This window comes from Orcinus orca, chromosome 7 (genome assembly GCF_937001465.1).
Source record: "Orcinus orca chromosome 7, mOrcOrc1.1, whole genome shotgun sequence".
In the NCBI taxonomy this organism is placed as follows: Eukaryota; Metazoa; Chordata; class Mammalia; order Artiodactyla; family Delphinidae; genus Orcinus; species Orcinus orca.
In genome coordinates, this window is record NC_064565.1 from 75440134 (window position 1) to 75453794 (window position 13661).

Consider the following 13661-nt stretch of genomic DNA (forward strand, 5'->3'; position numbering starts at 1 on the left):
GGACATGAAAGGAGAGAAAATTATGGATCAAAGTTCACCATTTTTTTTATAAATGGATATTCAATTATTCTCATACAGTACGAGAATTGTATTCTTTCTTTGTGAAATTGACTTTGAACCCTTGATGAATGACCGTGTACAAGTATGTCTATTTCTATAATCGCGATTCTATTTCATCAATCTGTTCATCCTCACACCATCATCACACTATATTGACTACTGTAACTTATAATAAGTCCTAAAGTCATATTCCTAGTCATCTAAGTTTAATCTTTTTTTTCTAAGTTGTTTTGTCTATTCTAGCTAATTTGTATTTCTGTACAAAACTTAGAATGACCTTGCTGATTTCTACAGTAGAAAACCTGCTGTAATTTTGACTGAGATTACATTAAACCTATAGCTCAATTTTATGAGAAATGACATCTTAACATTATTGTGTGTTCTAATTTGTAAGCAAGGCATATATCTCCATTTATTTAGATTTTCTTTGAAACCTTTTATCAGTTTTGTAATATTGAGTGTACAGGCCTTGTACCATATTTTTCAGATTTGCTCTTAAGTATTTTATATTTTAGTGCTATTGTAAATTGTATCTACTTAAGTTTCAATTTCCAATTTTGTCTGGCTAGCATATAGAATAAAATTAATTTTAGTATATTTATCTGGTCTCCTGCACTGTGCTAAACTTAGAGTGAGTTCCAGTTTTCATTGTCCAATCTGTATGCCTTTCATTTAGTTTTCTTGCCTTACTGCACCTACTGGAACCTCCCACACAATGCTGAATAGAAGTGGTGAGAGTAAACTGTCTTGACCTCTTGCTTCTCTTAGAGGGAAGGTAATCAGTCTTGCTTCATTACGTATAAATTTAGCTGTAGATTTGTCATAGAAGCACTTTATCAGGTCGAGAAAGTACCTTTCTATTCCAAGTAAGCTGAAAGTTTTTCGTCAGGACTAGATTTGGATGTTGCCATATGCTTTTTCTGCATCTCTTGGGACAATCATGTGTTTTTTCTTTTTTTTCTACTCTGTTAATATTGTGAGCTATATTGGTTGATTTTCAAACTCAAACATTTCATTCCTTGGGTAAAACTCAGGTGGTCAGTATATTATACTGTTAAAAGTATTGTTGGATTCAATTTGCTATCATTTTGTTTAAATTTTTTTTTTTTTTTTTTTTTTTTTGCGGTACGTGGGGCTCTCACTGTTGTGGCCTCTCCCGTTGCGGAGCACAGGCTCTGGACGCACAGGCTCAGCGGCCATGGCTCACGGGCCCAGCCGCTCCGCGGCATGTGGGATCTTCCCGGGCCGGGGCACGAACCTGCGTCCCCTGCATCGGCAGGCAGACTCTCAACCACTACGCCATCAGGGAAGCCCTGTTTAAAATTTTTGCATCTATAGTCACAAGGGATGTAGTTTGCTATTTTCTATTTGTGTATTATCTTGATCTGGTTTTAGGATCATGGTAACAATAGCCTCATAGAATGAGTAGGGAAATATCTCATCTTGTTTATTTTTCTTGACAAGATAGAGTAGCATAGATACTGCTACCTCTTTACTGTTAGAATTCACCTCTTATCTAGAACTAGATTTTCTTTCTACAAAGATTTTAACTGCAATTACATTTTTTTAAAATAAATTTATTTATTTATTTTTGGCAGTGTTGGGTCTTTGTTGCTGCGTGCAGGCTTTCTCTAGTTGGCGGCGAGCGGGGATTACTCTTGGTATTGTTGCACGGGCTTCTCATTGCAGTGGCTTCTCTTGTTGAGGAGCATGGGCTCTAAGTGTGCAGGCTTCAGTAGTTGTGGCACGTGGGCTCAGTAGTTGTGGCTCGGGAGCTCTAGAGCGCAGGCTCAGTAGTTGTGGCACACAGGCTTAGTTGCTCTGCAGCATGTGGGATCTTTCTGGACCAAGGCTCGAACCCGTGTCCCCTGCATTGGCAGGTGGATTCTTAACCACTGCGCCACCAGGGAAGCCCTGCAATTACATAATTTTAAATAAACCTATGGCATTCAGGTTATCTGTTTCTTCTTGAGTAAACATCGTAGTTTGTGCTTTTCATGTTATTTGCTTAATATAAATTTTCAAAGTTATGACACAAATTGTTCATAATACCCCCTTTATCTTTTTAATAACTGTAACATCTGTAGTAATATCACCTCTCTCATTCCTGATATGGGTAGTTGGCTTCTTTTCTGTATCTTTTTTTTCGTTTTCTTAATTATCCTGACTAGAGTTTTATTAATTTTATTGACCATGTCAAAACCACCTTTGGTTTTCTGATTTTTCTATTTTGTATGGTGTTCTTATTTCCTAATACACTGATTTTTACTTATTTATTATTTCCTATATTTTGAGTTTCATATAGGCAGCATCTAGTTGAGTTTATTTGTCCCTGTAGTGTGGTTATGGTATTCAGTTGAAACACAATTAGGTCCTTTTGTTTCAGTGTTCTTTCAGTTTTTGAGTTACTGTTTTCCTTTCCCATTTATATTAATTTATATTTAAAATATGTAGAAATGTAAAACTATGCTTAATTATAACTTTAAATATAAATGGCCTAAATTTCCAACTAAAAATAGAGCTTTCAAATGTCAAAATTATACAAAAGCATATACTCAAGAAAGTGTCATTCTCTCTCCCTTATATTCTACTTCATTCTCTGCTCAAGTTTTGCATCATTTTTGTCTTTTCAAACTACGGTGAAACTCTGATTCATCAATCAAGCCATGACAGCATTTGAACTTGGGGAAAATACAACATTTCTATACTAATTATTATTTTGACTCCTGCTGTTTTCACTGTTCTCTTAGCTCAACTCAATTAGTATAGTTTTATTTGGCACCCAAAAGCTGTAAACACAAACGTAAAGACAAGGACTATTGTTTGGCACCACTTGATTACAGAAGTGCCAAACGTATTATCCAGAGCATACATATGTGTGCATGTGTGTTTGTGTGTATCATCAAAATGAGAACACAATAATATAATATCTCATGGAGAACTCATTGACCTCTGAGGAAGCATCTGTGGGTCCAAGTACAAGTAACACATATATTTGTCCAATTCTCTCTTTTTCAGGAATTTTACCATAATTCAGGGAAAAAAAGAAAGAAAAAAGATAAATCCTACCACTTTTATTAGTTTATGTACACTCCATTGTTTTTTTCTCTTCAGTGGTATGTATTTTTCATGGGGTACATAAATAGAGAGTGTTTTTTTTTAATAAGTAGTTTATGTAGGCTTTATTAAATACAACATGCCCATGTTCTTCCTAATGGTATGAATGGTAAATGTAAGGAAAACTCTGAACTGAACTGACAACTTTTTTTTCACATTCTTTATTTGAGTTTTGGTAGGAAATGTACTCTTATACAGGATTAATTATTAACTGAAAATGAATAGAAATTTAATGATAATAATTAAATTATGGGTGTAAAAATAAAATAATGTTTGCCTAACTACCTTTTCTTACATCTCTTTCTCCTTTCTTCTATTCCACTCCTAAGCTAGCCAGCATGCTTGCACCTACATCACAAACTTGCTCAGTACTTTTTCCATCTCAAAATTTCAGTCTAATCAATTCCTTTTCCAAATTATGCCATATGCTAATTTCACATTCTTTTCTCTCACTTCTCAGATCTCACTTTAACATACCAAGACTTGTTCGTTTCATATTTCTAGAAATCACATTGCAGTAAATTGACAATTTTGTGGTGAATTCATATCCAACATATTATTGAATCACTTTGCTAGTTGAAGTTAAAGCAGAAAATCAGGAAGTAACCAGAATTAATATCCAACATTTGGCTTTAAATAATGACATTTGACAAGATCTCATTTTCTTAGGTTAATATTTATTAATTTTTAAGTCCTCTCTCCCACATTTTACTCCTTTATTCAGTTAGGAAATGGTTGTTATAGTCATAGGTGTCTTATGTAAGCAGAACCAGAAGAAAAGCGTTACATTAAAATGTGACTTGAGTATATTTTGACGAAAAAAGAATTCAAGGCACAATGAAACAAACAAGGAATAAAATGTTCACAATGTTCACCTGTAAAATTAATCCCTGTAATTTTTTAATTTTGTTGTTACTGTTGTTAGGTTTTTTAGTGTGTGCTTAATTTTGCCAACATGGTCTGAAAGAGAAAGTTCTACTTAAGTTCTACTTAATAGGAGCACCTCATCAGCATTCTTGTCTTAAGCATGAAGATAGAGTTTAGTCCTCTGAGACCAGGTGGTGGACTACCCTACAGCATTAGCTCATGGTCTGAGGAGAATTATAACACATGACAGACTCAGCAAAGAGATGGATTCCAAAGCCTTAGCAGAGCTCTGAAAGATGGCAATAATATTTTGACAAGGAAAAATCAATACACATGATGGCAGCAGTTTCAAGCTCAGACTGATTCCACCCTTTTTCTTCACCTACATTTCTAGCTTTGTTTCAGAATGGTTATTGCTGCAGATTTGAGAGGAGTGGACAGACAAGAAGCCTCTTATCAGGCTATGGATGTGTGAGGATGCACCTGGCCTTCCCTACAGTGAGGCTTCTAGGTCCAGGCGGATTGGATTTGATACTTGTCTCAGTATCCTTGAAAGGCAAGAGCAGATAAGAAATTTGATCAAAGTTAGGGGAAATAAGAGGGAAGTTAATCATTTGGTGGTTTGGAGTGGTTCGAGAAGTCTGGCAAGGTTAGAAGTACTGGGCACCCTAGAAAGCTTTGAATAGGTAGTGTTAGAACAACTGAAAACATTTATTTAAAACAGTGACTGATAATTTGTGGAACTTGACTGCCCAAGGGTTAATGTTGTTTGAAGATGGAACAATTTAATAGCAATTTTGAGGAATATATAGATAATAAATTACAGTTAGTTTAGAAGAACTTGATTAAAAATCCATTGCACAGAAATGACCTCTGAGAGGTCTCCCATCCAATTCTTTTCATGGAGTCACTGTTAGTCTCATGGTGAACTGGGGTGGGTGCACCAGGTCCTGGCCTGGAGGGCATTTTAAATTCTCTCACTAAAATACAGTAAATTTATTGAACAAACATTCTGTGTATATTCACAGAGATTATGTCTTATCTGGCTGAAAAAAAGAACAGTCTTGTGTGTTATTTACCAGATATTTATTTAGTACCTGTTATGGCCTGGGGAGCATATTGGATTAAATAAGAGAGTGAGTTAAAGATAACATTGAAACATTTTCTGCTGGATTTTAAATGTGTTTTTATTATCTAATTAAAATGTTTAAGATAAGAACATTTATCTCCATGGGCAATCTAAGCTTGTCTTCTTTTAAATACAGAATAAAGTCTAATCCTCCCACCTCCTCCCTTTCCATTTTTCCTTATTCATTCTTTCTCTCTTTTACTTGCAACAAATATCAAATGCATACCATAAGCTAGGCACCATAATAAGCTCTAGGGATCTGGATGTGAGCAAAACAAATGAGATGACCATCTGCATGGCACTTAGACTCCAGTAGAGGACACAGAAGAATAATCAATTTAAATGACATGCGATAGGGGCTTCCCTGGTGGCGCAGTGGTTGAGAGTTCGCCTGCCGATGCAGGGTACACGGGTTCGTGCCCCGGTCCGGGAGGATCCCACATGCCGCGGAGCGGCTGGGCCCGTGAGCCATGGCCGCTGAGCCTGTGCGTCCGGAGCCTGTGCTCCACAACGGGAGAGGCCACGACAGTGAGAATCCCACGTACTGCAAAAAAATAAAAAATAAAATAAATAACATGTGATGACTGCTTTGAGAAAATGCCAGTACTATGTGGTACTTATCAGGAACAACTGGCTTTTCTGTTCTTTAGGGAAAGCGTCCCGGGGCGAGAACATCTGACACTGAAGAACGCATAAGAGCTAGGCTAATAAAATGGGTTGTGAAAATAGTGTGTCAAGAAGAATGTAGTTGAAGATCTCGAGGTATGAAAGAAGGTGGTGAGTTAGAGGAACTCTAACACCAATAGTTTAGGATGATCAGAATGAAGACTGGAGTGTTAGGACCTGAGACAGCAAAGTGAGATGAGGAAAGCTAACGTGATTCTTCTTAAAATGTAGGTTTTTCTTCTAAGGGTGGTGAAATCCATTGGAAAATTATAAATTGGTAAGTGACAGGATAAGATTTGGACTTCAGAATAATTTCTCAAGAGATGGTATAGACAATAAATGTAAAAAGAAGAAAGACTGGAAGCAAGGCGAGAACCTAGAAGGGTCTTACCTGAATCCAGGCAAGAGGTGGACTATAGATAGTGCTGATCTCTAGAGTAAAGATGTGTGGCACTCAGGAAAGAGGTCAGAGGTGAAGTAAGTGTTTAGGGTTTATTTATTCATTCATTTATTTTACAAATATTTATTGAAGATCTACCATGTCCAATACTTGGTACTTGAGTATTAGGTGCTGGCGTTGCAGGAAATAATAGAAGAGACAAAAGCCCTGTCTTCATGGAATTGATAATCCATTTGGAAAGACACTAGCAGAAGAGTAAGTAAAATATATAGTATATCAGGGGATCTTAAGTGGTGAGAAGAAAAATAAAGCAGGAAAGAGAAGGTAGAGGGATGGTAAGGATGTGAGATTTTAAATGAGACAGTCAAAGAAATACTCACTGAGTGATATTTGAGCAAAGATCTGCAGAAGATGAGGGGGTAAACCATGCAGATGTTGGGAAGGAATGATCCAGGATGAGGAGGGGAAGGAGAAGAAGAAGAAGAAAAAGTAAAGAGATCTTAGGATAAACAATACCTAGATTACTCTAAAAATAGATGTTTAGATCTCTTTCTCAAATGCATTACCTAACTCCTTTAATAGAATATAGAATATAACATCTCTCTCTTACTGATAAACATTATTGACAATACTACAGAATATGGCTTGTTTGGGGGCTAATGGCTTTTGTAGATGTGTTTGATCCAACTCTGAATGTTTTGAGGCATTATGATCTGGAAATAAGAAAGAGTAACTAATCTGCCTTTTAGATTTCTTTTTTTTTTTTAATTTTTAATTTTTTGGCTGCTTTGGGTCTTCGTTGCTGCATGCAGGCTTTCTCTAGTTGTGGAGAGGTGGGGCTACTCTTCTTTGTGGTGGGCAGGCTTCTCATTATGGTGGCTTCCGTTGTTGCTGAGCACAAGCTCTAAGCTCATGGGCTTCAGAAGTTGTGGCACACGGGCTTAGTTGTTCTGCAGCATGCGGGATCTTCCCGGACCAGGGCTTGAACCTGTGTCCCCTGCATTGGCAGACAGATTCTTAACCACTGTGCCACCAGAGAAGTCCCTAGATTGCTTTTATCTATCCTCTTTCCTACTTTCTTTCCTAAAAAAGCTACTGGGATGCACAACCTGAATGCAGTTCTATTTCTTATCAAGGAGAGGGAAGAAGTATTATGAAAGCCCTTTGGTTGTCAGAATTTTTCATTGCCCAATTTCACATTTATAAGAATTTTCTGGATGGTTGTGGAAGTTAGAAATGGTACCGTGTTCAGTCTTTCCCGGGTAGTGTAGAGGAGGGGGAAGGGTAGCAAGAACGTTATAGAACAGGCCAAGGTTGGGATTTAGATGTAACTGGATGAGCCTCTTTGTGTAAGATTTGTAGAAGATAGAAGCAGAAGCAGTATCATTCTTGAAATCATTTGCTGTGGAAAACTCATCTTGACCACTATAGACTGGATCATATGGCCTTCACAAGTTTCATTACCACCTTTTTCATAGTATCTTTCACTCTGAGTTGAAACTTTCTTGTCAACCTTTCAGACAAGACTGTTTGTAGATTTATTAAAGATGTGGATCAGGTCTATTTCATCACGAGCCCCATGCCAGGCATAATGCTTAGCACACAATAGGTACTCAATAAGTATACATTTAATTCATAAACAAGGGCATAGACCAATTTAACAGCCATATTTCCCTGCTAAGATTGACTAAAACCTATCAACTTTTTTTGGTAGGTTTTTGTCACATCAGCTACTATTATGCAGCCATGTCTCTTCACCATATTCTTCTGTAATCAGTTTTTGATAGATGCTTTTACATTTATCTCTTACACAACTTGATGATGTTGATATCAGCCCACCATCACTAAATTCTGAGATTTTAATTTTAATCCTAATATTGCCATGCAACATGTGGTTTTTATCACCTACAAATTTGATTAAAATTTCTGCTATGTCCATTAATCATAGGACCATTGGTTAAACTGATTTCACACCTTTTATTTCAATATCAGCCCACCAAGACATCTTCACTTATCTGGCACAGGATAATATGAGAGACATTGCCAAAATTCACTAACATGAACTCTGCAGAATCAGGAAGAAAGCTCTAATTAGCCCCAATCATGTAAAATTGTCCAATTGGAAGATAGCAATGTTGAGATTTTTGTCATATTATTTTTAAGTATATCCACTGTTCTCTACACTAAAAAGCTTACATTATTGTCAACACTTTCCTAAGTCAGAGTGAAGCATTTGATTAGAAATGTTAGAAGAATGCATGCTTGCAAGGCCTTAAGCTTTCTATAGGACAGTATGAATCAGACTCAATTGCTATGACTAACAAATAAAACAATGTGACAGTCAGATGAAGAATATGCTTACCATGACTCAACAAAGCAGTCACAAAAAGGCTAACCACCCCATCTCTGGATCGTGGATATTAACAGTCCCTATAGTTATTAAGCAGTTAATACGCTTTTTTAAAATGCTACATATTTTGATGTGAATTTCTTTGATCTCTTGGTATAAGAAACATTTTGGTTGGATTGAGAAAATAAGTTTCTTTTTTCTTTTTTCTAGGTTTATTTCACTAAAGTGTATACAATAGAAAAAAATAGATGCTACCTACTAATAGTTAGAGTTTGTAAGCTTATTGCCTTATTCTGAAGCATCCCATTCAAAATTAATACATCAATTAATCAGGCTACTCCAACTAAAAACAAAATGAACTCAAGTGTAATAAAATAAATAACAAAAAAGAATTAATCTAGAATAGGTATAATCTCTTATTTTAAAGTACAAAAAATTCTAGCATGAACTTTAAGTGAAGAGCATCCCTATATCAGCTCCAGAGAGAGCTTAAGTAGCTCATAGCTCAGAAAACACTTCACGTGCAATTTTTTAAAAACTTATGTTTGGTTCTCTTTACCTGTGTTTTACAATAATGTGTTTTAAGGAAAAGAATGATATACTGTTAAGTCCAGAGAACAGATGCATCTATTTCTGTGAGAGCTATTTGGAAAACAGAAACTACTGTAGAAATAAAAAACATATTACAAGAGGGAGAAGCAAGTATGAGTAAATAATTGAAATATTTTTAATTGGGGAAAAAATAAGTACTCTATGATTTTTTTAGAAAATTGTCAAATTCTTAAACTAGAATAAATCTCAGTCAAATTATGTTTAAACTTATCACTTCATAGATGAATTTATTATAAGAGTGCCCAATGGATTTGTTCAATATTAAGTAAATTATATAATCTCTTTAAGGCTAAGAATCATATTACTTTTCTGTTTATACCCTAACAAACTTAGTGCGGTGCTTTGCACACAATAGGTATTTAAATAGCATAATTAATTAATTGATCAGAAACTGTTAGAATCATCAAGGAGGTATGCTCTACACCTAGAGGCACTTACCTGAATTGTTGGAAAGTAATTTGGAGACAAAAATGTGGAAAGCGGACAATGTCCCTGAAAATCCAAATCTATAAAGTGAGGGAAAACAGCACATCTATCAAATGATTAAAGTGAAAATAAAATAAAATAAAAATTGGAATTTAGTTATCTGCTTTAATTTAACTGTTAATAATCCACAATGTTCCCCAGCTTAACTGTTTTTCATGTTCTTCAATTGCTTCTTAGCACTGAAACAACATGTACATCAAAATAAAATTGTTGTTTGAATAAAAAACTGAAAATTAATCAAGCTTTAAAAAAAAAAAGATAAAGAGAGAAAGTGATAAAGAGAAGGCCAAGTTGAGAAATGCTGTAAGCCTATGAAATACTGTTGTAAAGGAAAATCTATGATCCTTTTGGAAATATTTGTCTAAGTATGTCATTTCGGGACAGCTCCCTGCCACATATGTAAGTTTTGTTGGAAACTGTGTTCATTTCTGCACTGTCAGGATGGGATCATTTTGTACAGTTTACAACGTGGACAGGCCCTCAGGGGAGGGAAAGCCTAATTTTTCACTTTCTGGTTTTGCTTGGCTAATCCTAGATTAATACTGCCTACAATAAAACTTGGGTTGTCCTAACAGATTCTGAGAAAAACAAAAATCAGATTAAAAAATATAATTTAGTAGAAGAATGAGATTCTACCCAAAGACCTCTGCATTGCAATGTACATTCACCACCCCAATTCAAGACAATAGACTTCAAGGACTCTTCCATTGACTTTTAAATTCCATAAAGCACTGAGATTTTTCTTTTCTATTCTTCTCTTTTTACTAATATAATAGAAAGAATACACCTTTGACTACATCTTCACATTATATATTTTTTCAAAAACACTTTTGGATCTAATCTGTGGGATTGTCTTTACGATCATTTTATGAGACATGAAGGAAAATTGGAATCATTACTTTGTATTCACATTTTGTTTTTTGATGCAGTGTTACACAATTTTACTTATTTAATCCTACTTATTCACCAGAAATTGCAACAAATCATTTTTGGCGGTTAAAAAAATTAAACCTACTCTCAATAGGTTCACCAGTGGAAACAGTGAAAATAATGCTTCAAACAAATATGTAATTGAGAGGGAAAAGAATGAACCAAACCTAGCTACTCCGATGTTTTCATTGATGAGGAAAACACTCATTTAAATATAGTTTCTGATCTGTTTGAAAGCATTTAGGGCTACTAAATTCAACTTAATACATGGGGATTGAAAGAATGGGTCCTGGAATCAGATTTCCTGGGTTTGAATCTTGGCTCTGTGTTCACTAAGCATGTGGTCTTTGGGAAGTCATTTTACTCATTTGCAAAACAGGTATAGCATTAGTCATGCTCACAGGGTTGTAGTGAAGATTAAATAAATTATATGTACATGTTATATATTTTACTTATATATTCTATTTTTATATATTATATTAAATACATATAAAAATAAATACATACCAATAAAACTTAGAATAAGGCTGGCACATAGTAAATATTAAATAAAACCTGCTATTATTATTATTATTATTCAGGGCTTTCTTTATTGTTTTAATTATGGACAATTGTCCACAATTATTTTTTCATGAAAATAACCTTCTTCCTACTAATAAAATCAAAACATGAAAATCCAATTCATAATTGAGCACCTTATGTGCCAGGAACTTCATCAGGCATTAGATATTTAGTATTTTTCAACTTTTATTTTGAGATGATTGAATCTCTCTGCATTAACACTCTTTAGGGCTAAGTGCTTAAATGACACAGTCAAAAACAATTTCTGAGAATATTTTAATTGTGGGAGACACTATTCCTCTTCCTCACTCAACCCCATTCCTTGCCTTTATCTATGCAAACTAACATTTATAAGCCAAGCATTTTCTTATAAGCTTTAAAAAAAATTATCTTTTGGATGGTGATCCAAAATAAACAGTTCAAATAAGATATCCTTTGGGAAAATGTTAATAAACTTGCCCTGGCAAATTATTTGAGTTTCCTTGTATTACTTTCATTTGGCAGGGATTTTATTTGGGGATTTAAAAAAAAGAAGAAAAGAAGAAAAATATCATAAAACTTTACAGATGGATATTTTTATTCTAAAGTGATGATTTTCTTATAAAACCACTATTCCAGGTTGAGAATTAAGAAGCCTCTAATTTAAATTTAGATTATATAAATTAGACTAGAAAAATAATGGAATCACCAGAAAGCTTAGAATAGGTCAGTACTTCCTGAGCACTTACTTACTGAGTGAGTACCTTCTCTTTGAGACTACATGCAAGGTACCAGAGAAACAGTGACCACCAGAACAGACACAGCCTTTTCCCCATGGAGCTTTCATTCTTGCAGAAAATATAAAATAATAATTATGAGTAATCAAGTAACTTATCATAATAAGTAAATAACTATCAGAAAATAATGAGAGAAAATAACTGAACTAATGGCCACTTCAGGAATGTGCCCATTCGATATGACCCATATCTTGGCCTTCTTTTTCAATATTTTAAAATTCTGTGTCTTAAGATTTCTTTACCCCAAACTCTTGATGCCCACTTCCCCTAAGTTCTAAGCTGTTGAGAAGAGGAAATGAGAAGTGTTCTCTTCACCTTTTTTAGCCAAAGAGAACAAAATTTAATTACACCAATGTAGTGTTGGAAAAAAACTAGGAAGAGAGCTAACACCATGGTTAGCTCTTTTTGCTAACTAGTATGGCTGCAATCATTAACAATTTGGTGAGATTCCAAAACCCACAGCCCCTAGAAATTTTCCTGGATTCCCTACTTGGAGAAACACTACAAGCAACTTACAGCACACTAAATCAGAAAGGTTGGCCTGGAAAACCATTTATGTAATTTCTCTGCCTTTGTTTTGGGGAATCTTCCAAGTGAAGTGTCTAGAGAATCAGATATAATTTTGAGCAGGGTATGCTAACGTGGCTTCAACAATGATTTTACTTTTCTTGTAATTTTGCACCTGACATCATTTTTTCCAGTGGTGTGTCATGCTGTCCCAATTGACTGTCTGGCCATATTTTGCTCTGGTGTCTGCTATAGCAAAAAGTGCAGATATAAAGTTACCTTCTTCAACCTGATGTTAATTTCAGTGAAATCTCTCAAGATGCATCCTCTCCCCTTTTCCTCCACTAAAGCTATATGATTTCAAAGAGTCCATCAGTTCTTGATTATATTTTGAATAGGAAAGAGTAACTCTCTGATATTTTAAATATTTCAAGAGACTTATTTCAGCTTAGGCTTTCTTAATTAGTTAGTCATCACAATTAATAACTAGCCAACATATTTCTTTCTTATTTCTTCCATTCCCCACCATAAAAATACGTTTTTTTTGAAACGTACTTTTATTTGAAGTACACGAGTTCAAACTGGGAGATGGAGAGGGCCAAGAACTTTTCATACAATCCTACGCAGTTTGATCACATAGTGCCTCCAACTATAACCTTTAGCTGTTGGCCTCTCACTGCCAGTCATACCCTAACTGATATTTTAGGAGTGACCATTTCAGCTCACACCAAGCAACAATCAAGAGTGATACAACCCAGATGCTGAATCTAGGTCAATGAGGCTGCTCACTCTGGAGCTGACCTTGACCCAAACAACCGAAAACTGGATTCCAACTCCTACACACAGGGGTCCTCTCAAGAATACTATTACCTGCTTCTATATATTCCTTGGCATACTCAACTAACCCAACTGGCATTTCTATACTTCTCCAGGGAATTTAAACCAATAAAGCAAGCAATACGAAAAAAGGCATGCAACATTTGTCTTACATTATGTGTGGGGTGCCTGTATTTGTGGAAGAGAAGGAAAATGTCAGTATTTTGATGACTTGATTATTTTACATTTTTTTCTCCTTTTTAGAATTTTTACTGCAAGGAAATTGAGTCAAGGGAAGTGAAACAGTTCAAAAGTGCAAGAACTCCTCGTTGAAGTATTTTCTTCTTATGATACTCACTTATATGTCATTTAAAAATTTTTATC